The sequence below is a fragment of the Chiloscyllium punctatum genome, chromosome 27, assembly GCF_047496795.1.
Source record: "Chiloscyllium punctatum isolate Juve2018m chromosome 27, sChiPun1.3, whole genome shotgun sequence".
Classification (NCBI taxonomy): Eukaryota; Metazoa; Chordata; class Chondrichthyes; order Orectolobiformes; family Hemiscylliidae; genus Chiloscyllium; species Chiloscyllium punctatum.
The window spans coordinates 20,360,968-20,386,921 of record NC_092765.1 but is presented as its reverse complement, the minus strand read 5'-3'; the positions used below and the strand labels follow the sequence as shown (position 1 = coordinate 20,386,921).

Sequence of the window (25,954 nt, the reverse complement as noted above, 5' to 3'; positions counted from 1 at the left end):
TGGGAGGAAACTGGAGCACCCGGAGGAAACCCACGCAGACACGGGGAGAACGTGCAAACTCCACACAGTCGCCTGAGGTGGGAATTGAACCCGGGTCTCTGGCGCTGTGAGGCAGCAGTGCTAACCACTGTGCCACCGTGCCGCCCACCACTTCTAAATTCACTTCTAAAATCTCTCTGCCTGTCCTCCTTTAAGATGCTCCTTGCAATCTATCTCTTTGGCCAAGTTCTTGTTCACCTGTCTTAACATTCTCTTAAGAAACATGGTATCCATTTTTTATTGTAATGCGCACGTGATGCACCTTGGAATATTATAATATGTTAAAGATGCAATAGAAATACAGGTTGTTATTGAAAAGGACATGACCAGCAATATTGTGGGAACACCATTAACTCCATGTGATCGATGATCTTGGCATGGACAACTATTACTGTTCCTTCACTGCCACTGGTTGAGTTCCCTTCACCATTTGGATTACAGTGATCAAAGACAAGACCCAATATCACTTCTTCAGGGCAACTCTAGATGGATAATAATTTACATCTTGAGAACAAGGAAATCAGAAATAATAAAAATGAATAAACAAAACAGAAATGAAATACAAAAGGGAATGAGACTGAAAGAAGACAGACACGGAGAAAGGGAAGTGAAGGAGTTTGAGAAAGGCCAAAATAAAAAGGGGAGCAAAAATGATGTGGACACACATATATCTTTTCCAGTTTGTGGGACACAGAGGCTTCAAAGTTCTGCAGCATAGGTACAAGGACTTCAGGATAAATTAGCTCGGTTCCATGAAGAAGGCAAACCTCACCCCTAGTGTTGAAATATGGGTTTTGATGGAAGTTTGGCCACATCATCCCCATTCAAAATTGTGCATTGCAAACCACAAACATCCTCACTTTAATTTTATGTAAATCCTATTCTCTTAGGTAAATAATCTTGTGTACTCGTATTTCCAAACTAGTTGGATGTTGGAATGGGTACAAAACTCCTGGTGCCATTGTTCAGAGCATCGAAACAGCTGACACTAGCAGTATGTTTCTTAACATTAATGATGTTCTACCTTGTGTTACTTTTGAGGTGCTTTTCTGCACAAGTCTTCGCTATTGGACATGATGCAGAATGTTGCCAGATGCAATTTCAGCTGCCTGGGGACTACGTTATTGGAGGACTGTTTCCGATTCATGTTGAATCGTACAGGAACTACTCAAAGCCAGAGGTTCCCATGTGTAAGATGTAAGTAGACGTTTTGCTGGCTGACCTACATGAAAGTAATTCAAATTGTGATAAAAATACAAAACTGTAGATGAGTAGTAGAAAAGTGAGATGGCCATGAAGATAGGAGATATATTTGATGTCACTTTGCAAATTTTGTCAATTGTCAGATAGTCCAGGTACATTGAAAGGTAGTTAATGTAATCCCACTGTATAAAAAAGGAGAGAGTCAGAAATTTGGGAATTACAGACTGCTTCACCGAATACCAGTAGTTGGGATAATTCTGAAGTCTACAATAAAGGTTTAATAATATGACAATTAATATTTGCCAACTATATTACATAAAATCAACATGGATTTATGATAGGGAAATTGTGTTTGATAAACCCGCTGGAGTTTTTTTAAGGATGTAACTAGTAGTATAGATGGAGAACCAGTGAATATGGCATATTCGGATTTTCAGGAAGCTTCTGATAAAGTTCTGCATAAGAGGTTGGCATACAAAATCAAAACATAGGAGATTGGTGCTAATTTTTGGCATGGATTAAGAATTGGTTAGCAGACAGGAAGCAGAGAATAGGAATAAATGGATTGTTTTCAGACTGGAAAGCAAGGGGGCATGAACCAGGATCAGGCCTCCACCCCCAGCTAGCCACAGTATATATCAGTCATTTGGATGAGAGAATTGAGTATAATATTTTCAGGTTTGCTACAGCACATAACTAAATGGGAGTGTGAGTGATGTGAAGATTGTAAAGAGGCTTCTGTGCTTTATAGGCAAATTGAGTTAGTGGACAAACACGTGGTGGATGCAAAATAGTGTGAATAAATGTGTTATCCACTTTAGTTGGAAAAATAAAATGGCAGAGTATTACTTAAAGAGTGATTGATTAGGAAATGTTGATGTACAAAGGGACCTAGTTAGCCTTATACACTGCTCATTGAAAACAAGCAGTAAGGAAGCCAAATAGAGTCATAGAGTCATAGAGATGTACAACATGGAAACAGACGCTTCAGTCCAACCCATCCATGCCGACCAGATATCCCAACCCAATCTAGTCCCACCTGCCAGCACTCGGCCCATATCCCTCTAAACCCTTCCTATTCATATACTCATCCAAATGTGTCTTAAATGTTGCAATTCATTGCAAGAGGGTTTGAATATAGGAGCAAGGAAATCTTATTGCAATTATACAGGGCTTTGGTGAGAGCACAGTTGGAGTATTGTAATCAGTTTGAGTCTCCAAACCTAAGAAAAGATATATTTACCATAGAAGGAGTGCAGCAAAGATTCACCAAATTGATTCCAAGGATCACAGATTTGTCTTATGAAGAGAGACTGTGTCAGCTATGCCTGTATTCACTAACGACCTTAAGACCATAGGATATAGGAGTGGAATTAAACCATTTGGCCCAAAGAGTGCTCCACCATTCGATTATGGCTGATATGTTTCTCAATCGCATTCTCCTGCCTTCTCCCCGTCACCCTTGATCTCCTTCCTAATCAAGAACCCGAAGAACCACTGTCTTAATGTTGAGAAGAACGAGAGGAGATCACATTGAAGTTAATGTGATAAATGTTGTCAGGGCCAGACAGACTGGGTGCATGGGTAATGTTTTCCCTGGCCAGGTGGTCCAGAACCAGCAGTCAGAGTCTCAGGACTCGTGATTGTCCATTTCAGACTGGGATGAGGAAATGTTTCTTCATTCAGAGGGTGATGAGCTTGTTCAATTACCACCACAGAAGGATGAAAAGTGTTGTTCTGATTAATATTTCCCACTCAGAGAAATTTCACTATGACAGTAAGGAGCAGATGATCTGGTTTATCTGCTGCTATCAATAGCTTCCAGCTTTCTATTTTTATAGGGTCTGTGTGGTCCAATGTGGATGAAAATAGTCACCCTTTGGTCTAACTGAAAGAGCCTCTTCACAAGATAATAGAGGTTTCACTATTCTTCCCGAATGTATTCACATCAAACTTGGAAGATTGTTAGTTTGTTGAGTTCAGGCAGATATTTTGAATTAATTTACTGATGACCTGAGCTTCTCTTTTGAACTGGAGGGCTTCTAACACCATATTTCTCTCACAGACAATGGTGACAAGCGACATTTACGTTTGCCATATCTAGAATCTTTAGGCATTGCTGCTCTATTACTAGTTCTGCCTTTCACGGAGTTACATGTTCCACATCTTGAATCTTCATGTGACAATGGGTATTTATCCTCAATCTACCTCCATGTGTGAACTGACGTAGGTAGATGTTTTACTCCAACCTTTTGATGAGTTTGGACTTTCTTGGTCACCCTCAGTAATTGAATTATTGGTTAAATTAACTTGTTTACTAACTGACGTTACGTTAGGAGTTCTTCTGGCTAGATCTCATATCTGTTATTTCCATCAGCAAGATTATAACAACAAATTCTTCGTCCTTCACACACACAGCCTTCCTTGCACATTTGTACATTATCCCACTTTCCCGCCAGCCCTTACACACAGACCTTCCTCCGTTCTACATAATCATAAACAAACATGTTCCATTTGAAATTGTTCCTTTCTAGTTACCTCTGTATTGAATATGTGAGAGTGATTTCTCATTTTAGATAGTCACTGTGCTGTGTTATGATCAAATGAAAGTTTGTCCTTTGCATACAAATCTGGTCCCTCTAAGAACTGCAGTCAACCCAAACCTGACCCCAACCGTAACCATACCCTAATCCCAAACCAAAACCTAACCAGAACCCTAATTCTAACCCAAAACCTAACCCTAGCCCTAAACCTAAATGTAACCCTAACCCAAATCCTAACCCTAACCCTTTCCAAGCCCACACAATGTGTGTGTATTTGTTTATGATTACATAGAACAGAGGAAGGTCTATGTGTAAGGGGTGAGGGGAAAGTGGGATAATGGACATATGTGCAAGGAAGACAGTGTGCACGAGGGAGGAAGAGTTTGTTGCTATAATCTTGCTGATGGAAATATGAAAAAAGTCAGATCCCAGAATGAACATTGACTTGATAGATCATCGGTTTAATGTTTGCAATAGGTTACCCTATGGGTTACTTACCAAGCACATTCACATAAGACTGTCAATGTTCTTCGACAAAATAATACAAGTTCATTACACAAAATAAAACAATAACAAAAACAGGCATAGCTATCCAAATAAGACAGTTTAGAAAGATTTTGATATTAAACAGCAAAACAAAGTTTCAGCCTTTTTACCGAGCTATAGCCTTTATGAATCATTGATCCCAGTGAAGTGTCACTTCCATCTCAACTCTTTAATTCCTTACCTGATCGATGCTTTCCAGTTCTAATGACCTAAATCGCTTTTTGAATCTGACAGCTTGAAAATTTCCACACAGCTCTCACAGCTCAGAAATTTCACTAACTAATCTCTCATAGTCTGGAGATTTCTACACAATTATCAAGCTGCTGCTGGGATGAAACTGTTCTTCTACAATGAACTCAAGTCACTAATGGCTCCTTTCTCTATGTCATACCAGTTCCACTTTGCAAATACTTCATCCATTAACAGACCAGGAATCCTGCTAGTCACCTGACTAAAGCCAGCTGCTCTCTTCAATATTATGTAGGTACTTCACTGTTCCCAATGACTTTCTGAGCTCTTAACAACAAAGTCCTTCACACAACTGAAGCCAACTCATCTTTAACATCCAAATTCCCAAAATGATAATTGTATAATATGTACCATTATCAGTTTATGTTCAGAGAGAAACTGTGTGTATGGCTGAGGACTGTGCACATGGAGAAAGAGAATGTGTGTGTGGGAGGGAGGGAGTGAATCTGCATGCATGACAGGGAGGTGGGAGAGAGTGAGTGTGTATGTGTGCATTGATGGGACTGAGTGTATTTGTGTGTGAACAGCAAGAGTGAGCACGAACCCTGAGACTGCATAAGGTTGACACACACCCACCAATTCCCTCCTCTTACTCTACAAAACCCAACCCATGCTGGGAGAATTGGAAACTCAGACTGAGAAATTACCCACTTCTGACTCCCACAAATGTACAAATTCCACCAAGATTAGCTAAGAGTTTATACCACCAAAAGTTATGCAAGGCCTGTATGAGTTGAGCCCAACTTGTCTTGGCTCCAATTTGTATTGCATTCCCCGGTGATTAGGATTTGAGGGTTAATCATAGAGTCATAGAGATGTACAGCATGGAAACAGACTCTTTGATCCAACCTGTCCATGCCGAGCAGATATCCCAATCCAATCTAGTCCCACCTGCCAGCACCTGGACCATATCCCTCCAAACTCTTCCTATTCATATACCCATCCAGATGCCTCTTAAATGTTGCAATTTTACCAGACTCCACCACTTCCTCTGGCAGTTCATTCAATACACGTACCACCCTCTGTGTGAAAAGGTTGCCCCTTAGGTTTCTTTTATATCTTTCCTCGCTCACCCTAAAACTATGCGCTCTTGTTCTGCACTCCCCCACCCCAGGGAAAAGACATTGTCAATTTATCTTATCCATGCCCCTCATGATTTTATAAACCTCTTTCAGGTCACCCCTCAGCCTCTGATGCTCCCGGGAAAACAGTCCCAGCCTGTTCAGCCTCTCCCTATAACTCAAATCCTCCAACCCTGGCAACATCCTTGTAAATCTTTTCTTAACCCTTTCAAGTTTCACAACATCTTTCCGATAGGAAGGACACCAGATTTGCATGCAATATTCCAACAGTAGACTAACCAATGTCCTGTACAGCTGCATCATGACCTCCCAACTCCTGTACTCAATACTCTGGCCAATAAAGGAAAGCATACCAAACGCCTTCTTCACTATCCTATCTACCTGCGACTCCACTTTCAAGGAGCTATGAACCTGCATTCCAAGGTCTCTTTATTCAGCAACACTGCCTCGGACCTTACCATTAAGTGTATAAGTCCTGCTAAGATTTGCTTTCCCAAAATGCAGCACCTCACATTTATCTGAATTAAACTCCATCTGCCACTTGTCAGCCCATTGGCCCATCTGATCAAGATCCCATTGTAATCTGAGGTAACCTTCTTCGCTGTCCACTACACCTCCAATTTTGGTGTCATCTGCACTCTTACTAACTGTATCTCTTATGTTCACATCCAAATCATTTATATAAATGTTGAAAAGTAGTGGACCCAGCACCGATCCTTATGGCACTCCACTGGTCACAGGCCTCCAGTCTGAAAAATAACCCTCCACCAACATCCTCTGACTTCCACCTTTGAGCCAGTTCTGTATCCAAATGGCTAGTTGTCCCTGTATTCCATGAGATCTAACCTTGCTAACCAGTCTCCCATGGGGAACCTTGCCAATTGCCTTCAATTTCTGTAGCTCCATTTCATAACTAATATGACTAAAAAGAAATACTATTTAGCACTTTTTAGTGTTATTTTATTAAAATTACTGTTGTGTCAAAATCGAGAGTGTAGTGCTGGAAAAGCACAGCAGGTCAGGCAGCATCCAAGGAGCAGGAGAATCAACATTTCAGGCATAAGCCCTTCATCAGGAATATAAAGTCAGTTTTTTGAAATTTGAGAGAAAACTTGAAATATGGTCTCCCATGTATAAAGATTGGACAACTCTACTTAGAATTTTGTCTTCTTTGGACTGTAATAAATCTGACAAAGGCTCATCAGTAATGCCTATAACTTATGAATTCTGGCTTTAAGTCATTTTCGGCACACTCTCCGATAGTCTGTAGAGATTATTACTGAAGTCATCTATGAATTCCCTTGGATGCTTAATTCTTCAGTTAAATAATCCTTTATAAAGTTGTATTAATTCTGAGGTTGAAATGATTGTCTAAAGCTTTCAATATCTCTCTGAATGTATCTGTTGCATCTTTTATTCATTTATCTGTTTGTAAGAGCTGGCTGCCATATTCTCATAAGACTACATTGCAAAAGTACTTACTTGGCTGTAAAATGCTACTCCTATGGATACAATGTGATGAGACACCTCCTCCTTTTTTAACTAAATTAAACAGGTGAATCTGGTCATTATAACACTTAATGTGGGAGCTTACTGTGAACAAATGTTTCTTACAACAGTGACCACATTCCAAATGTACTTTAGTAGTGCAGTACACTTTGTGATATCTGTTGTGATAAAAGGTTTTTACATAAATGTATTTTTTAACCTTCAACTTGTAGAATCTCATCACAGTCTAATTCTAACAACATTTCTATTCTGTTAGTTTACCATTTTAACAATTTACAGTTTTGTTGCTGTCCTTCCCTATTATCTCAACCTTTCTCCATTTAAGATAAGAATTCTCCAACACTGAACAATTGATATCAGGTTAACTATCAAGCACAAGCCATTACACCCTCCAACTTTCATTATGATCATGGCTGATCTTTGAGCTCAATACTCTAATCCCATCTTCTCCAATTATATTTTTAGTCACAGAAGTTATAATTATCTCCTTCTTGAAAACACGTAATTCTGTGGTAGTGAATTTCACAGGCTCACCATTCTCTGGCTGAAGAAATTTTTCATCTCAGTGCTAGAGGTTTTACCCTTATCCTTAAACAAGGATCTTGTTTTTGGACTCATCCACTCCTTCCTCATCTAACCTGTAAGAATTTTATAGGTTTCTATGAGATCTCCCCTTATTCTTCTAAATGCGAGTGAATACAATTCTAAGCAATTCAACGTCTCCTCATACGTCGATCCTGCCATCACAGGAATCAACTTGGTAAACCATCACTGCACTCCCTCCAAAACAAGAACATCCTTTCAGATAAGTAGAGCGAAACAGCACGCAATATCCCACATGTGGCCTCATCAGTTGTAGCAAAATTTCCTTGCTCCTGCGCTTGAATCATTTTGCTATGAAGGCCAACATGTCGTTTGCCTTCTTTACTGCCTGCTGCACCTGCACACTTACTTTCACTGACTGGTGCAAGAGGACACCCAGGTCTTGTTAAACATTCCCCCCTCTCAGCCTTTCAAGAGTAATCTGCCTTCCTATTTTTGCGAACAAAATGGATAACCTCATATTTATCCACATTTTACTGCATCTGCCGGGCATTTGCCCACACACTGAGCCTGTCCAAATAATGCTGCAACATCTCCACGTCTGCCTCACAGCTTAGGTTAGGTTAGGTTAGGTGAAGGTGAGGTGAATTGGCCATGCTAAATTGCCCGTAGTGTTAGGTGAAGGGATAAATGTAGGGGAATGGGTAGGGGTGGGATGCTCTTCAGAGGGTTGGCGTGGACTTGTTTGGCCGAAGGGCCTGTTTCCACACTGTTAAGTAATCTAACCTAATCTTACACCCAGCTTTGTGTCACCTGCAAATTTTGAGATGTTGCATTGAGTTCCCTCATCTAAATCACCTAATCCTTACATTCTCTACTATGAAATTCTTGGTAGTAGTTGAGTGTGTCAACCAGGTTTGTCTTCTTTATTAATACTTCCAGCACTGACAAACCAGTATGATATTTGGAAATAACATTCCTTTTTAAAATATTTCACTAGGTTTTCCGATAACGGGTATATACTGTTTGAAACCATGAGGTTTGCAGTCGAGGAGATAAACAACTCGAGCTCTCTTCTGCCAAACGTCAGTCTGGGGTATGAGATATTTGATGATTGTGCAATTACCATCGATATCCAGGGATCATTTGCTTTTGTGTCAAGACCTCCAGAACATGTGGTGGAAACAGACCAGTATGATCGCAGATACCAATCTTTAGCCTCAGTCTTGATTGGTCCATTAAAATCAGATGCTGCTATCATCACAGCCAACATTGTCAGGTTGTTCGATGTTCCTCAGGTAAAGTTACACCAATTGTTTTCTTGGATTTTTTTTATCTCTCAGATTCCCTTACCTTTCAATAAGCACAACACCAACATACATTTATATAGTGCCTTGAATATGCCAAGTATATAGGCACTTCAGAGGAGCTTTTCAAACTGAGGCACATCATGGGGGAGGCAATGGCCTCATAGTATTATCACTGGACTATTAATCCAAAGATCCAGGTAATGCTCCTGGGATCTGGGTACAATTCCTACCTTGGTCAATTATGATTTTTTTTTAAGAGTCTAATGATGACAATGAATCCATTGTTGAATGTTAGGAAAAAACCCGTCTGGATCACTAATGTCCTTTAGGGAATGAAATTGGTCTGGTCTACATGTAACTTCAGACCCACAGAGATGTGGTTGACTCTTAACTGCGCTCTGGGCAATTAAGGGTGGGCAATAAATGTTGGCCCAGCCAATGACACCCTCTTCTAGTCAATGAATTTTAAAAAAAAATCAGGAGATATTGGATCACCCAACAAAGTACAAAGTCAGGAGGTAATTTGTTATGAGCATTGTGAAGGGGAAAGAGAGATAAACTGAGGGGTTGGGGGAGGAAATCAAAGAGTTTGGGGATAAGACGGCTGAAGGCAACAGTACTGTGAAGGAAATAGACAATACACAAGTGGTCAGAATTGGAGGGTCACAGAATGACCTGAAGGGTGATTGTTAGGGCTTTTTAAAAAAGTCATGCATTTGCAGGACATTGGCATTTCTAACTAAGCCAGCATTTATTTCCATTGCCATTTGCCCTGGTGGTGGTGAACTGGAAGAGATAACAGAGACAGAAAGAGAGAGTAAAGGATTTGAAAACAAAAATGGTAGTTTTAAAATCAAGGCATTGCTGGATTGGAAGCCAGTGAGCCCAGAGTTGATGAGTTAAACAGACTTAATACAAATCACCAACATATTTGTGTTGGAAGTATTGGATGATGAATTAGATATAAAATGACTGATTGCATCTTTCCATTGCAGATTAGCTATGGAGCCTCCAGTGAGGAACTGAGTGACAAGACAGAATATCCAAATTTTATGCGAACCATCCCAAATGATGAGAATCAGATTGAAGCAATTGTTCTATTGATCCAGAAGTTTCGATGGAATTGGATCACAGTGATTGGAAGCAGCAGTGACTATGGGGAGACTGGAAAACGCAAAGTTATCTTGAGTGCCACTGCAGTGGGAATCTGTGTGGCGTCTTATGGCACAATCCCACAGCATGAATCAGAGTCAAAGCAGGAAATCATCAACATTATTAACACCATCACTGCCAATAATGTCAATGTTGTCGTAATGTTCGCTGACGTCCAGCATGCAGAACATTTCTTCCAGGTCGTGGTGGCTATGAACATCACTGGAAAAGTCTGGATTTTAAGTGAAGCTATATCTATCAAGAGAAGACTTTCAGAAATTCCCAACATTAAGAGAATTGGCACTATCTTAGGGATTGCAGTAATGCAGGGCCACATGCCAGGATACAATGAATTTGTATTAAGGGATATCATTACTTTAAATTCTAGTATCAATCAAAGCATAAACTACACTGATCCACAGGAGGAAAGGCGAGACTGCACAGATAATATCTTCATGGCCACCTACAACCAATGCGTCCCATGCAAGACTGATGGTGTCAAGTCACTATTGGAGTATTCAGAGTGGCGCATTGAGTTTAATGTGTACTCTGCTGTGTATGCTGCAGCCCATGGTCTACATCAATTACTTCAATGTGATTCAGGAAACTGCAAAAAGGAAGGTGCCTTACCATGGCAGGTTAGAAAATTACTAAATACAAACTCTAATTTCAGCAATATTTAGGGTGGCACAGTGGCTCAGTGGTCAGTACTGCTGCCTCACAGCACTAGGCACCTGGGTTCAATTCCAACCTCGGGTGACTGTCTGTGTGGAGTTTGCACATTCTCCTTGGTGTCTATGTGGGTTTCCTCTGGGTGCTCTGGTTTCCTCCCACAATCCAAAGATGTGCAGGTTAGGTGAATTGGCCATGTGAAATTGTCCACAGCGTTCAGGGATATGTAAGCTAGGTGCATTAGTTAGGGGAAATGAAGAGTAGTAGGTGAATGGGTCTTCAGAGGGTCAATGTGGACGTGTTTCCACACTGTAGGGATTCTATGAATATTCTCATGAATCATTGCCAGTAAATCTTGTTTCTATGTGGTGGCACAAAGCAAGTGATAACAGGTTGGCATCCCACTTACCACCCAGTGTTTTTATCTTCAATATTTCCAGTTTAACTAAACATTACTCATTGTGGAGTAATAATAGTGTTATCAAGAATATGATGGGCTCTGCTCGAATCTTCCTTTTCAATTCACTGCCCAACAACATCAACATGCATTTATGTAGTGCCTTTAACATTGTAAACTCTTCCAAGGTGCTAAACAAGAACAGTTTCAAACACAATTGTTTCATCCTCAAAACGTATGTCACAGCAAATGGCCATATTGTTGGTCAAAGAAGTAGGTTTTTTGGAGAATCTTAAAGACAAAGTAACAGATAGAGAGGCAGAGGAGTTTTGGTGGGGAACTACAGAGTTTAAGGCCTCAGTAGCTCAAGGCAACATCACCAACAGTTGAGCAATGTGCTTCTAAGGTGGGCTCGAATTGGCAGGGAGCAGAAATCTGAAAGGGCTGAGGGGTTGAATAGGATTACAAAGATAGGAAAGATTGAGGCCATATAAAGATATGAGAACAAGGATGAGAAAATTAAAATCCATGTGAAGTTTAATCTGAGCCAATATATGCCAATGAATGCAGGAATGAGGATTGAATCAGATCCTGATCCTCTTCTCATCCTGAAAGCCTTGTCTTGGAAACATTGACACTGGGCTAGAATTCCACCATCTGGCAACTTAATCAAGACATTGTTCTGCACCATCCAAATGCCAGGACATGACCATCACCAACAAGAGGGATCTAACTATCACTCTTTGACATTCAAAGGTGTTTCTATCACTAAATCCCCAACATCAGAGTTACCTTGACCAGCAGCTGAACTCGATTCACCATAAATATCATGACTGAAGCAACAAGTCAGAGGCTAGGAAGTCTGCAGCAAGTAATCCACTTCCTGACTCCCCTATACTCAACTACCATCTATAAGGCACAAGTTAGAAGTGTGATGGGATTTCCCCTCTTGCCTGGACAGATGCAGCTCCAGCAACACTCAAGAAGCTCAATGCCATCCAGGATAAAGAAGCCCACTTGATTGGACCATACCCACAACCTCCAACATTCACTCCCTCCACCATTGATTTACAGTGGCAGTAGTGTGTACCATCTACAAGCCACACTGCAATAATTCACCAAGTCTCCCGTGAAAGCAGCTTCAAAACCTGTGACTTCTGCCAAGAGGAAGAACAATGGCAGCAGCTGCAAGTGCCTTCCAACAAGAGAGAATCTAAGTATCTATTTTTGACGTTTAACAGCCTTGCCACTGTTGAATCCACCACCATCAATGTCCTGGTGGTTATTATTAACTAGAAATTTCACTGGATAAGCCACATAAGTATTCAGGATTAGTGGTGCTGGAAGAGCACAGCAGTTCAGGCAGCATCCGAGGAGCAGTAAAATCGACGTTTCGGGCAAAAGTCCTTCGTCATATTCCTGATGAAGGGCTTTTGCCCGAAACGTCGATTTTACTGCTCCTCGGATGCTGCCTGAACTGCTGTGCTCTTCCAGCACCACTAATCCTGAATCTGGTTTCCAGCATCTGCAGTCATTGTTTTTATTGTGGCTACAAGAGTGGGTCAAATAATCACTGCAAATCCTGTGGCGAATGGCACAACTCCTAACCCTTCCACCAACTGCAAGGTGCACATCAAGAGTGTGAGGAATTACTCTCTGCTTGACTGGATGCATTCGGGTCCAACAACACTCAAGACACACAACAATATCCAGGACAATGCAGCCCATTTGAACAACACATCGTCAGCACTGTAATCATTCATGCTCTCTACAATCGATAGTGGAGCTATCAAGATGAACTGCAGCAACTGACCAAGTCTCCTTGAATGGCTCCTTTTAGACACTCAACCTCTACCACCTAGAAGGGCAAAGAATGCAAAGATGTGGAAATTCCATGATCTGCAACTTGCACTCCATGCAAATTGCACACATGACCAATCATTGGAACTTTATCAGCATTCCTTCATTGTCACTGGCTCAGAATTCTGGAACACTAACAGCACGATGAGTGTTTTTTCACCACATGGAATGTGCAGTCACCATCATCTGTTCAGGAGCAATTAGGGATGAGCAACAAATGCCAAAGCTGTCCACTTTCATGAAGGTCTGAATAAAAGAATCCAGACCCACCACTCAACTTGTGCTTTTGACTGCAGCCCAATGAATAGCAATTTGGAATGGAAACTCCAACACAAACACAGCTGCATTAGAGCATTATTTCAATGAGCCACCACACACTGCAGCACAGAGGAACTATGAAGAGCAAAGGAAAATCATCCATACAGCATATTCAAAAAGAATGGGTACCCAATGACCACAGTGCCAATTTCTCAACCACAAATCGAAACAAGCAGACAAAACGCGCCCAGAAACCCGAGCCGCACTTTCCTACATCAAAGACATCTCAGAAATGACTGCCAGACTACTCAGACCCCTTGGCATCATGTTAGCCCACAAACCCACCAACACATTAAAACAGCAGCTAATGAACTTGAAAGACCCTATACAGACAAGCAAAACAAACGTCATTTACAAAATATCTTGCAAAAACTGTAACAGACACTACATTGGATAAACAGGTAGAAAACTACCTACCAGGATACATGAACATCAAACAGCCACAAAAAGACATGACCCACTATCACTAGTATTCTTTTGTACAGCCGAGGAAGGACACCACTTTGACTAGGATAATACATCCATTCTAGTACAAGCCAAACAACGACATACATGAGAATTCCTAAAAGCATGGAATCACAACCAAAGCTCTATCAGTAAACATATCAATTTGAACCCCACCTACCACCCTCTGAGAAAAAGAACAAGAAATTACACCACCAACACAGAAAATGGCAGCACCACCCTAAGGAAACATAAACACATAAATAGAAAGTGGGACACAACACCGGTGCTTCACAAGAGGCTCATTAATGATGTTACCTAGTATGGTGACGAAACATCTGAAAGTGAACCTTCCAGCTCAGCGAGCAAACTCACACGCAGAAGCTCAATCTGAGCTACAAATCTTCTCAAAACTGGCTAACTCCAAGTTTTTTTTTGGATTGCCCTATTCTTGTACAATATTAAAATAGTTGTGCTCCTGGATGGATAATCCAGAGAGCTAGACTAATGATCTGCAGATATCTGTTGAGATCATGCTATGGAAATTTAAATTCAGTCAATGAAAGGAAGTTCTAGAAGTAAACGTTGGAGTTAGCGATAGGAGCCACAAACTTGCCAGATTCTTGCAAGTATCCATTTAGTTCAATATTTAGGGAAAGAAACTCTCCTGGTTTAGTCTACATGTGACCCTAAAACCACTGCACTCCCAACTCCCCTTTGAAATATTCTAGCAAACCACTTGGCTGAATATGTAAGAACGATAACTAATGAGTTTGGATTGGTTCTTGCAGCCTGTGAATATGTGTCTTTTTAAGAAGCCCCAGAATACTGAGATTAGTTGAGATGATTTGGAGATGCCAGTGTTGGACTGGGGTGTACAAAGTTAAAAATTACACAACACCAGGTTATAGTCCAACAGGTTTAATTGGAAGCACTAGCTTTCGGAGTGGTGGTTTTCTGATGAAGGAGCAGTGCTTTGAAAGCTAGTGCTTCCAATTAAACCTGTTGGACTATAACCTGGTGTTGTGTGATTTTGTTTTACTTTGAGATTATTTGAGACATTCTCTGGTCTTATACAGATCATGGATGGAGTATGGCATTCTGAAAGGAGCTCACAAGCTACATGACAATTTGAGGTGTTATTAACTGTCTAATTTTTATATGAATAGCCAAGCTGCCTAAAGCCTTTCAGCTGACCCTATCCATGTCTTCTCTTCCAGCTTCTTGAAACTCTGAAGACAATCAATTTTTCCCTTAACGGAGTGCCAATTTCTTTTGATGAGAATGGAAATCCTCCAACAGGATATGACATCATTTACTGGGATTGGAAAAATGAGGTCGTTTCCTTCACAGTGATTGGATCATACAAGTCCAAACCTGGACGGCTTCAAATTGATGGCTCCTTGATCAAATGGAATTCAGAAGAAGGCAAGGTAATCTAGCTGAGTTCTCACTCGATATTGAGACCTGTTTCTTCTTTCAAAATAATACTTCATTTTTTAATTTCTTTCTCACCTCCTGAAGATGCTGAACCTTGCTGGGGTGATGTGAGACATCGTTGGCCCTCAAGGATCTTGTCAAGCAGCCATTGGCCTAAACACAGAGATTATTTGATTTTTAAGAGATTAAAGCCATCTGAACCATTGGGAAAATTGATATCTCTTCAAAGAGTTAACATATAAAACTGATTGTTTTTAAAATTTGCAATCACTATTGTCTTGTTCCAAACAGATTCCTACTTCAAACTGTTCCGTGGAATGTGAACCTGGCCAGATAAAAGTTACCGTTGGTTTCCAAACATGTTGCTTCATATGCAAGGATTGCGTTGAGGGAACATTCCAGAATGAAAGTGGTTTGTATAAAGCAGTCCCTGCCAAGATGGTTTCTGTCAGAAAGGGGCCAGAGAAAGGAATGGAAGGCAGGGGTGGAAGGTGGGGTGGTGGGGATAAGAAATGTTAGGAGCATGCTTCCCTCTGTTAATAACATATAATCCTCTTTCCAATTTGTCTCATGGACAAAGTCCCAGTCTTAGCCGGTCCCTTCTGGAATACAGCAGAAACAAAGGACTTTATTTATTGACAAGTTTACACAACTTGTCAGGAATTTTGATCCAACTCAAAAGATTGCAGAGACCTAGAAATGTCATCACAGAAAGAGGCCATTCAGCCCATCACACTTGCATTAAAATGAGCTCTTTAAACAGACCGAACAACAGTGACTGCATTCATTTGCCCTCTTCTGTATCTTCTTTCAAGCATTAATCAAATTTTCTTCAGCTTTTGGCCTCTGTTCCATGCTTGCAGTATTTAATACCTAATAAAACATCAGGGAACTTCATTAAAATGGAAACACATAATTTAACCCACCTCCAGACTTGATTTCCCCAACACATTTCTTACTGACTTCCTAACCTCCCCCTCTGTAGATTCCAACACATCCAAAACTTATGTGTATCCAGGTACTACCACCCACTTCAGACCTGACTCCTCATCACTAACATACAAGTTTCAGAGCCAGTCCATGACCTTGTCTCACTCTACCTCTGTGACCTTCTCCAGCATTCCACCGCACCCCACAACACTCTGGTTGTTCTGAATCCAGAATCGGATGATTTCTCTCAAACTTTCCATTCCACTTTACTGGCAGAGGCTGTATGGTCTTTGCCACTAGAATTCTCAGATCCTAACTACACCTCCAACACAATTTAATTCTCAGTTCTCTGCCTTCTAATTTCTCCTGAAAAATCATCTTTAACCCAAATTATGATAACCTCTATAGCTCTCCTCTCAATTCCTGTTTGGTGTAAATCAACTTCGATGTGTTTTGCTATGTTAAAGGAATTATGATGTATCGTTACTTAGGCAATAGAAAAAATCAAGCCAACTTCTTGCTCATGAAAGTTCTTTTATCTTCTTTTACAGAGTGTATACCTTGTGATTTAAACCAGTGGTCACCCCCAAAGAGCATGGTTTGCCATAATAGATATACGGTGTACCTGAGATGGAATGAGAATATTTCTATTGTGATAGCTTTGGTAACAGGATTTGGACTGATACTGAAAGTATTAATTGGTGCCACCTTTGTCATTTATTTTGACACTCCCATTGTCAAGGCTGCAGGAGGGAAATTGTGCTTTGTCCTTTTATTGGCATTATTCGTCAGCTGCAGCAGTGTGTATTCCTTCATTGGGGAACCTGGTCCTGGGATTTGTATCACTCGGAAGCTGTTATTTACAGTGGGCTACACAACTTGCCTGGCATGTCTACTCGTGAGATCTTTTCAGCTTGTGCTCATCTTCAAATTGGCTAGCAAGTTGCCAAAAGCTTATAATTATTGGGTTAAATACAATGGGCAGTACATCTTTATATTTACAATGACTGTTATTGAGATCATATCATCCTTCTCATGGATATTCTCTAAGATTCCAATTTTTGAGAGGATCAATGATATTTCCAAAACTGGAAGCATTCTGATGTGTGGTCCCACAAATCTTCTTTATTCGCTCCTGTCTGTTTGTGGACCTGTTTCTCTCTGTTTGCTTTGCTTTATGTTTTCCTACCTGAGTAAGGATCTTCCCAAAAACTACAATGAGGCTAAATATATCACCTTCAGCATGGCAGTGGTCTTGGTTTCCTGGATCTTCCTGTTTTTGGTGATTTTCTCTAGTCCGAACAATTTTATATCTCGTATCGAAGCAGCTGTCGTTCTTCTGAATACCTATTCCATCACTGTCGGATATTTCTTACCAAAATGTTACATCATTCTCCTCAAACCAGAGCGCAACACCACTGCGTTTTTCCAAACATGTATCCAACAATACACCAGGAACAGGGAAACTCCTCAACCATAGCATTTATCGAATTTGGTGTCCTTCACATCATCGATCATGGTTTTCCGGGATTCTCATAGAGTCATAGAGATGTACAGCATGGAAACAGACACTTCGGTCCAACCTGTCCACGCCGACCAGATATCCCAACCCAATCTAGTCCCACCTGCCAGCACCCGACCCATACCCCTCCAAACCCTTCCTATTCATATACCCATTCAAATGCCTCTTAAATGTTGCAATTGTACCAGCCTCCACCACATCCTCTGGCAGCTCATTCCATACACGTACCACCCTCTGCGTGAAAAAGTTGCCCCTTAGATCTCTTTTATATCTTTCCCCTCTTACCCTAAACCTATGCCCTCTAGTTCTGGACTCCCCCACCCCAGGGAAAAGACTTTATCTATTTATCCTATCCATGCCCCACATGATTTTGTAAACCTCTATAAGTTCACCCCCTCAGCCTCCGACGCTCCAGGGAAAACAGCCCTAGCCTGTTCAACCTCTCCCTACAGCTCAAATCCTCCAACTCTGGCAACATCCTTGTAAATCTTTTCTGAACCCTTTCAAGTTTCACAACATCTTTCCGATAGGAAGGAGACCAGATTTGCACGCAATATTCGAACAGTGGCCTAGCCAATGTCCTGTACAGCTGCAACATGACCTCCCAACTCCTGTACTCAGTACTCTGACCAATAAAGGAAAGCATACCAAACGCCTTCTTCACTATCCTATCTACTTGCGACTCCACTTTCAAGGAGCTATGAACCTGCACTCTAAGGTCTCTTTGTTCAGCAACACTCCCTAGGACCTCACCATTAAGTGTATAGGTCCTGCTAAGATTTGCTTTCCCAAAATGCAGCACCCGCATTTATCTGAATTAAACTCCATCTGCCACTTCTCAGCCCATTGGCCCATCTGGTCCAGATCCTGTTGTAATCTGAGGTAACCCTCTTCGCTGTCCACTACATCTCCAATTTTGGTGTCATCTGCAAACTTACTAACTGTGCGTCTTATGCTCGCATCGAAATCATTTATGTAAATGACAAAAAGTAGAGGAGATACTAGCACATGCTACGTTGTTAACAGGCAACAACAACTTGAATTTATGTTGCACTGCTGATGCAAGAAAACATCTCACAATACTCCACAGGGGCACAATCAGACAAATTTTCACACCAAATTACATCAGGACATTTTAGAAAGGTGACTTATACTAGGCTAAAGTGGTAGTGTTGCAAAGGAGGAGAGTTAGTGAGATGGAATGGCTTACGGCCTCAGTAAGACCCAAGAGCCAGTGCCCAGAAGTACATACATTTCTTCTGCAATAGTTATTATCTTGTATAAGTTTGAGTTCCTCTGACATGAGATCAAATTTTAATGCTGACTTTTTCTGCACCACCATTGTGATTGTTCCTTTATTGCCTTTTTCATTATCTTGTAGAACTCCTCCATTTAAACATCTTTAGTCACCCCTTCCATATAGAACGATCTTTGCACGGCTTGATTTTTGCCTTGTTATGTTTATGTAAATTGCAAATTGGGGGTCCTTATTGATTTAAATTAAGGCTAATTTGAGACCCTTCTCTAGATTATCCTTCCCTGCTCTCCCTCTCGAACCCTGTAAAATACTTAGAGGTAACAGTCAGTATGTAATGATTCTTTCAAAATGTAAGTTTTTGCTGTTTATTAGAATTTAACATCTTTCTGCTTCTGTGTATCATTAGTTCTCTAAATAAATTTGATTAAACAACTTTAACCTGTTCATCCTGGTCTGATGTTCTGCTTTTTAAAACTTAGAGTCAAACATTCTGGGTTTCCCATAGTACATTCATGAAAAGTGCAGTATTCATAATAATATAAAAGAAATGCAAACTTGTATTTATGTAACATTCATTATCGCAGGGCATTGCAAAGATTTAACAGCCTGGAGGTGCATTTTCTGTAGTAATTTGGGAAATTACTAGATAGAAATTGGGTAATACACAAGAAAGAACCCAACCCCTCACACTCCTCCCTCTCTGCCTCTGCTGAGTGTCACAGAATATTTTACATTCATCTGAGACATCAACATACATGTGAAAACTTACACTGTACCTTCGTATGATGTCACCAGGGGGCAGCATATATATAAAAAATAGGAAGGGTTCTAGGGTTGCTCCTTGAAAGACACCAGAGGTAAACTCTGTTTTAGTGCATCTTAGTTGTCAACGAGTGCAGACAAGGAGCAAGGGTGACCTCAGGGAGTTTGTCTTTGACACAAATGTAGGATGTCATTTGTGATTTTGATAAGAGCTTTTTGGGTACTCTGGCAGCAGTGGAAACCTGAAGGGAGGATATTAAACATGGATAAACCTCAACCACAATAGTTACTGGCTCTAGGATGGTTTAGTCCATTTTAGTAAACTCTGTGTAAGTAATTCTCTGTTTACAGTTAGACAATAAAGAATGGTACCACGTGAAAGCAGTTCCATCCAACAGGACAGCGATGAAGAGATTTCAGAGAAGGATTCTTAAAAATTAGGTTTGTTTATGGGATATTAATGTCACTAATTGCTCTTGAAATGGTTTGGTAAGCTGCATTTTGAAGTGCAACAGTCCACATGGTCTAGGTACACTCACATTGCAGTCAGGAAGAGGAATCCAAGTTTCTGACCCAGATACTGAAGGAATGGTGATATACTTCCTGTTTTATTGGCTAGCCAGCTCACTGCTGCATGAACGGCTGCTCATAATGAAGTTTGTGGCTACCATCTACTTTAAGAGTAGGAAACTATGTAGCTGGTTTGTTCTAGTGTGGTTTCACTTTCTGGACTAACTAGGAAATCTCTTGTAGTTAATAAACTGTAGATGATTGTATGTTAGCAGCTAGATACAGGGTAGGGAAGTTAGTTAGTTTGGTTTGCTATGCAGAGTGAGTTCAAGTTCCACAATGGCTGAGGTTAGCATGAAGGATTCTTCTTGTTAACCTTCCACCTTACCCAGGTTTTAGATTACTTACAGTGTGGAAACAGGCCCTTCGGCCCAACAAGTCCACACCACCCCGCCGAAGCGCAACCCACCCATACCCCTATATCTACCCCTTACCTAACACTATGGGCAATTTAGCATAGCCAATTCACCTGACCTGCACATCTTTGGACTGTGGGAGGAAACCGGAGCACCCGGAGGAAACCCACACAGACACGGGGAGAATGTGCAAACTCCACACAGTCAGTCGCCTGAGGCAGGAATTGAACCCGGGTCTCTGGCACTGTGAGGCAGCAGTGCTAACCACTGTGCCACCGTGCCGCCCACAGGTGTGGTGACACTTAGGCTAAACCACCACCAGTCATCTCTCTTTAATGACAGAGCAGCCCTATAATGACTTTACCTTTATGCTGAAATGATAAACATGGTTATAGAGGTTATGAGGACGACCAAATATTAGCTCTAACTCCTTTGAGATCTCAAGCTTTCCTGGCCACAAGTTTACACAACATTACCATAGTGGGAGTGCTTATGACAGTCATCAGTATTAACCCTTTCAGACCCATGTACATTCTTTCCAAGTCAGGATGGTGTGTGGTTTGAAAGGGAACTTCCATGTGGTGGTGTTAATTTCCCTCCGAACTACACCGTGTGGTCAATCTTGCCAACGAGTGCAGACAAGGAGTGAGGGTGGCCTCAGGGAGTTTGTCTTTGACACACCAAATTAAGATGTCATTTGTGATTTTGATAAGAGCTTCTTGGGTACTCTGGCAGGAAACCTGAAGGGAGGATATTAAACATGGATAAACCTCAACCACAATAGTTACTGGCTCTAGAATTGCTTGACTGTCTTGATTAATTGTGGATGTGACATGATGAAGGGGAACCAATTGCTGTCTGTGTAAGCAGAACCATTGAGCAGAATTGCAAGGTCAACTTTAAATTTGTTTACACACTGAGCTATTTCCAATAGTCACCTATAGATGGCAGTGATGGGACAGCTTTGCACCAATGTAATATGCTTTTTCACCATGGCAACCATAATACTCATGATGCAGAATTGCAGATCACCCCAGGGCCATATGTGGAAATGTAACTGGACAACACTCTTTCTTCCATGAATAACAACTGAAATGAAGACTAGTCACTCGCTCTCCTATTGGTCCTCAGATTTTCAGTTCTTTCTGTCTTTTCTTTTTGTCTCAAGAAAGTTCCACGTGTTCTCAGATTTTATTGCTGTGCAGCTTTACAACTGCTTTTCCAATGTTTCGGTTTCAAATATTGGTATCAAGTTAGCACAACAATAATAATTTTGCAAGAGATAGGCACTATTCTCAGCACAATAACCTTACACTGCTCCATTCATAAAAAAACTTTGTAATAATGTCCTGAGATAACTGTTTCCCCAGTGCAGCCGCACCTATCCTTTTGCTTTGGAAATTATGTTAAGATTTGAGAATGAAGGAGGAATAAAGAATAAACAAAAGACAAACAAAAGGAGAAGAGGAAAATAATATTAATTTGTTTAGGTTTCTCTGTAGAACAAGAGACTTAAAGACAAGACAGTCACTAATACATCTAGTGAAGAACATCATTAAAACTTCATTCATAGTTTCATAGAGTCATAGAGTCATACATCACAGAAACAGACCCTTCGGTCCAAATGATGCATGCCAGCCAGATATCCTAAATCTAGTTCCATTTGCCAGCATTTGGCCCATCTCTCTCTCAACCCTTCCTATTCATATACCCATCCAGATGCCTTTTAAATGTTGAAATTGTACCAGCCTCCACCACTTCCTCTGACAGCTCATTCCATACACTCTCTCTGCATGAAAACTTTTCCCCTTGAGTCCCTGTTAAATCTTTCCCCTCTCGACCTAAACCTATGCCTTCTACTTTTTGACTCCCCTACTCTGGGAAAAAGACCTTGTATTCACTCTACCCATGATCCTCATGATTTTATGGAGTTCAATGTAGCTAAGTGTGAAGTCATTCACTTTGGTAGGAGTAACAAGAAGATGGATTACTGGGCTAATGGTAGGCTACTTGGTAGTGTGGATGAGCAGAGGGATCTTGGTGTCCATGTACACAGATCTCTGAAAGTTGCCACCCAGGTAAATAGTGCTGTGAAGAAGGCATATGGCGTACTGGGCTTTATTGGTAGAGGATTTGAGTTCCAGAGTCCTGAGGTCATGTTGCAGTTGTATAAGACTCTGGTGCGGCCGCATCTGGAGTATTGTGTACAGTTTTGGTCGCCATACTACAGGAAGGATCTGGAGGCACTGGAACGGGTGCAGAGGAAGTTTACCAGGATGATGCCTGGCATGGTAGGAAGATTGTATGAGGAGAAGCTGAGGCACTTGGGGCTGTTCTCATTGGAGAAAAGAAGGTTTAGGGGCGATTTGATAGAGGTGTACAAGATGATTAGGGGTTTAGATAGGGTTGACAGTGAGAACCTTTTTCCGCGTATGGAGTCAGCTGTTACTAGGGGACACAGCTTTAAATTAAGGGGAGGTTGGTATAGGACAGATGTTAGGGGTAGATTCTTTACTCAGCGGGTTGTGAGTTCCTGGAATGCCCCGCCAGTATCAGTGGTGGACTCTCCCTCTTTATGGTCATTCAAGCGGGCATTGGATAAGCATATGGAGGTTATTGGGCTAGTGTAGGTTAGGTAGGCTTCGGTCGGCGCAACATCGAGGGCTGAAGGGCCTGTACTGCGCTGTAGTTTTCTATGTTCTATGTTCTATGTCCTAAAAGGTCACTCCTCAGCCTCTGATGCTTGAGGAAAAACAGTCCCAACCTACTTCGTCCCTGCCTAAACCTTCCAACCCTAGCAAATTCCTTGTCAATCTTTTCTGAACCTTTACAAGTTTAACAACGTTATTGAATCATGATATGGACACGCCAGTATTGGACTGGGGTGGACGAAGTTAAAAATCACACAACACCAGGTTATCGTCCAACAGGTTTATTTGGAAGTACTAGCTTTCAGAACACTGCTCCTTCATCAGGTATCTAGTGGGGCAGGGATTTATGTGTCTTATGATCTTGCCCCAAAAGCTAGTACTTCAAAATAAACCTGTTGGACTATAACCTGGTGTTGTGTGATTTTTATCATTGAATGACACAGTTTTGGTACACTTAAGGAGAGGAGGCTTGGCTCATAGACAATAGAGCGTAAACAAATTCCTGAAGGTTTCAGCACATCACATACCCTTACATCCATCCATATCATTCTTTGCCTCTCAACATCAATTTGAAAACAAAAAGATTCATTGTCCAGTAGCTGTGCTTAAACTGCCTGCTGTATTTTCCCCCAGCTCCAATGTTTTTACAAAGTGAAGAAAATTGTTTGAAGAAAATTACAATATTTGAGAAGAAAATTTTGAAATCAAGGGATTTTCAAATCAACAAGCACGATGTAATATTTAACCTTATATTTAATGATCATTTAACATTCTCATACAGCAGGGAGAAGAAGCAATGGACAAAGAGTTAATTGAATGGGAGAAGCTCAAGTGAAATACAACATAGCAGATGGGTGAATTAGCTTTGTTTTCTTGCAGATAAAGCTTTCTGTCCTGTTTTCTTCCACCTTCTAAATGTTACTTTTGGTATCGTAAGTTCATCCTTGTGAAGACGAACCTCCTCACCCAAAGGGTTGTGAATCTGTGGAACTCTCTGTCCAGTGAAACAGTTGAGGCTACCTCATTGAATGTTTACAAGGCAAAGATTTTTGAATAGTAAAGGAATTAAGGGTTACAGTGAGTGGGTGGGTAATTGGAGCTATGTCCACAAAAAGATCAGCCAGGATCTTATTAAATGGTGCAGCAGGCTTGATGGGCCAAATGGCCTACTCCAGCTCCCATTCCTTATGAACTCTTATGTCTTCTTTTGCCATAATTTTGGCAGGTTTGTGGTTAAACATAGCCATGATGTGGAACACTCAATGTTTAAAGTGCCAATTAAACTAATTACTACAGGATCATCCTGATTGAAATAAACTAAGTGACCATTCAGCATTTTAATTCCCAACATAACCCACACAAACTCCAAATGAAAACTGAAGCATTTCTTATGCCCTCCGAACATCCCAAACTGCTTTATAATTAATTCAATGCTCAACATGAGGTAATAAACCGAGACCAAGTTTGCTCAGTTAGATGTAAAAGGTTCCATTCAATAATGAGCTGAGACATTATCCCCAGTCACTTGGCCAAGATTTATCATTAATTTGCTATTTGCGGGATTTTGCCGTGTGGAAATAAGCCACCGCATTTCCTACTTTACAACAGTGATTACATTTCAAAAGTACTTTGTTGGCTGTAAAGCACTTTAGGATGTCCTAAGGTCATGAAATAGACAAATGTGAGTCCGTCTTTTCTATGTAAAGGCAAGTTACTGTTAATTGCAAACACACTTTGGCAGCAGCTAGTTTGGAGGAACAGAGAACAGGAACTTTGGGAAATGAGGCATTACCTATTCAAGACAATTGATTGGCCAAGAGCCAACCATTTGGCATTTACAAAGTAGCACGGCATGGTTTGTGTCTCAGCTGTTTGCGTCGTGTCTGATCCTAGGTTTCTTCGGGTGCTCGTAAGTGCGAAGGTCATAGAGGTCCTGAGACCAGACACTGCTGCCTCCTTCCAGACTCCTTCAGGGTGATTATGCAGGCATCTTAGAAGCGTAAGCTTTTCGATACATTCCAGACAGTGTCAGCTAAGGAGCAGAAGGTAACGTAAGCAACCACAGTTCCATCTCCAGACAATGCTTGCAAAACAAGTGCACTGTTTTACAGTTTAGACAACAGTCATGTAAAATTATTTATGTTCTGGTTTTAACCTAACCAGCTCAGCGACAGCACTTGACTCATAACCTGCCTGGTTCTATGCTCCACAGACCTTCAATCCAAACCCAGCCCTGTTCTCGCCAGCTGGCTTACATTAAATTGGAGCTGTAAATTTTGTTCCCTTTGTTGACTTTTCCCACAGTTCTCCCTCTCTTCCTGTCCTGTACCTTTCTAACTCTACAATCCCAGTTCTTGTGAAACCACACTGGCTTCTGGTTATAGCAACACCTTGATTTTAATATTCTCATCCAGAGGTTTCCAAGTCTAACTGAGCCCTTGATCGTCCAAACTTGAAACCTATACCAGGCCCACAACCATTTGGGATCCCTGTGCTCCTCCAATCTTGGTCTCTTGTCTCTCTCCAGTTTTCATTAGTCTGTCAGTGTTAATCATAGTTAAAAATCACACAACACCAGGTTATAGTCCAACAAGTTTA

At 41.1% G+C, this 25,954-nt stretch overlaps 1 protein-coding gene across 4 annotated transcripts in view; it reads right to left on the bottom strand.

Annotated features, from left to right (window-relative positions):
* LOC140453522 (protein FAM110C-like) overlaps positions 1-25,954 on the bottom strand; it is a 163,988-nt gene that overhangs the window by 58,527 nt on the left and 79,507 nt on the right. For 2 of the 4 annotated variants that reach the window (XR_011952414.1, XM_072548273.1), the window contains exon 2: positions 15,383-15,460. The exons of the other annotated variants lie outside the window; for them this stretch is intronic. The gene's annotated coding sequence lies outside the window, so the exon portion shown is untranslated. The remainder of the gene's footprint in view (positions 1-15,382; positions 15,461-25,954) is intronic. 4 annotated transcript variants of the gene reach the window in all.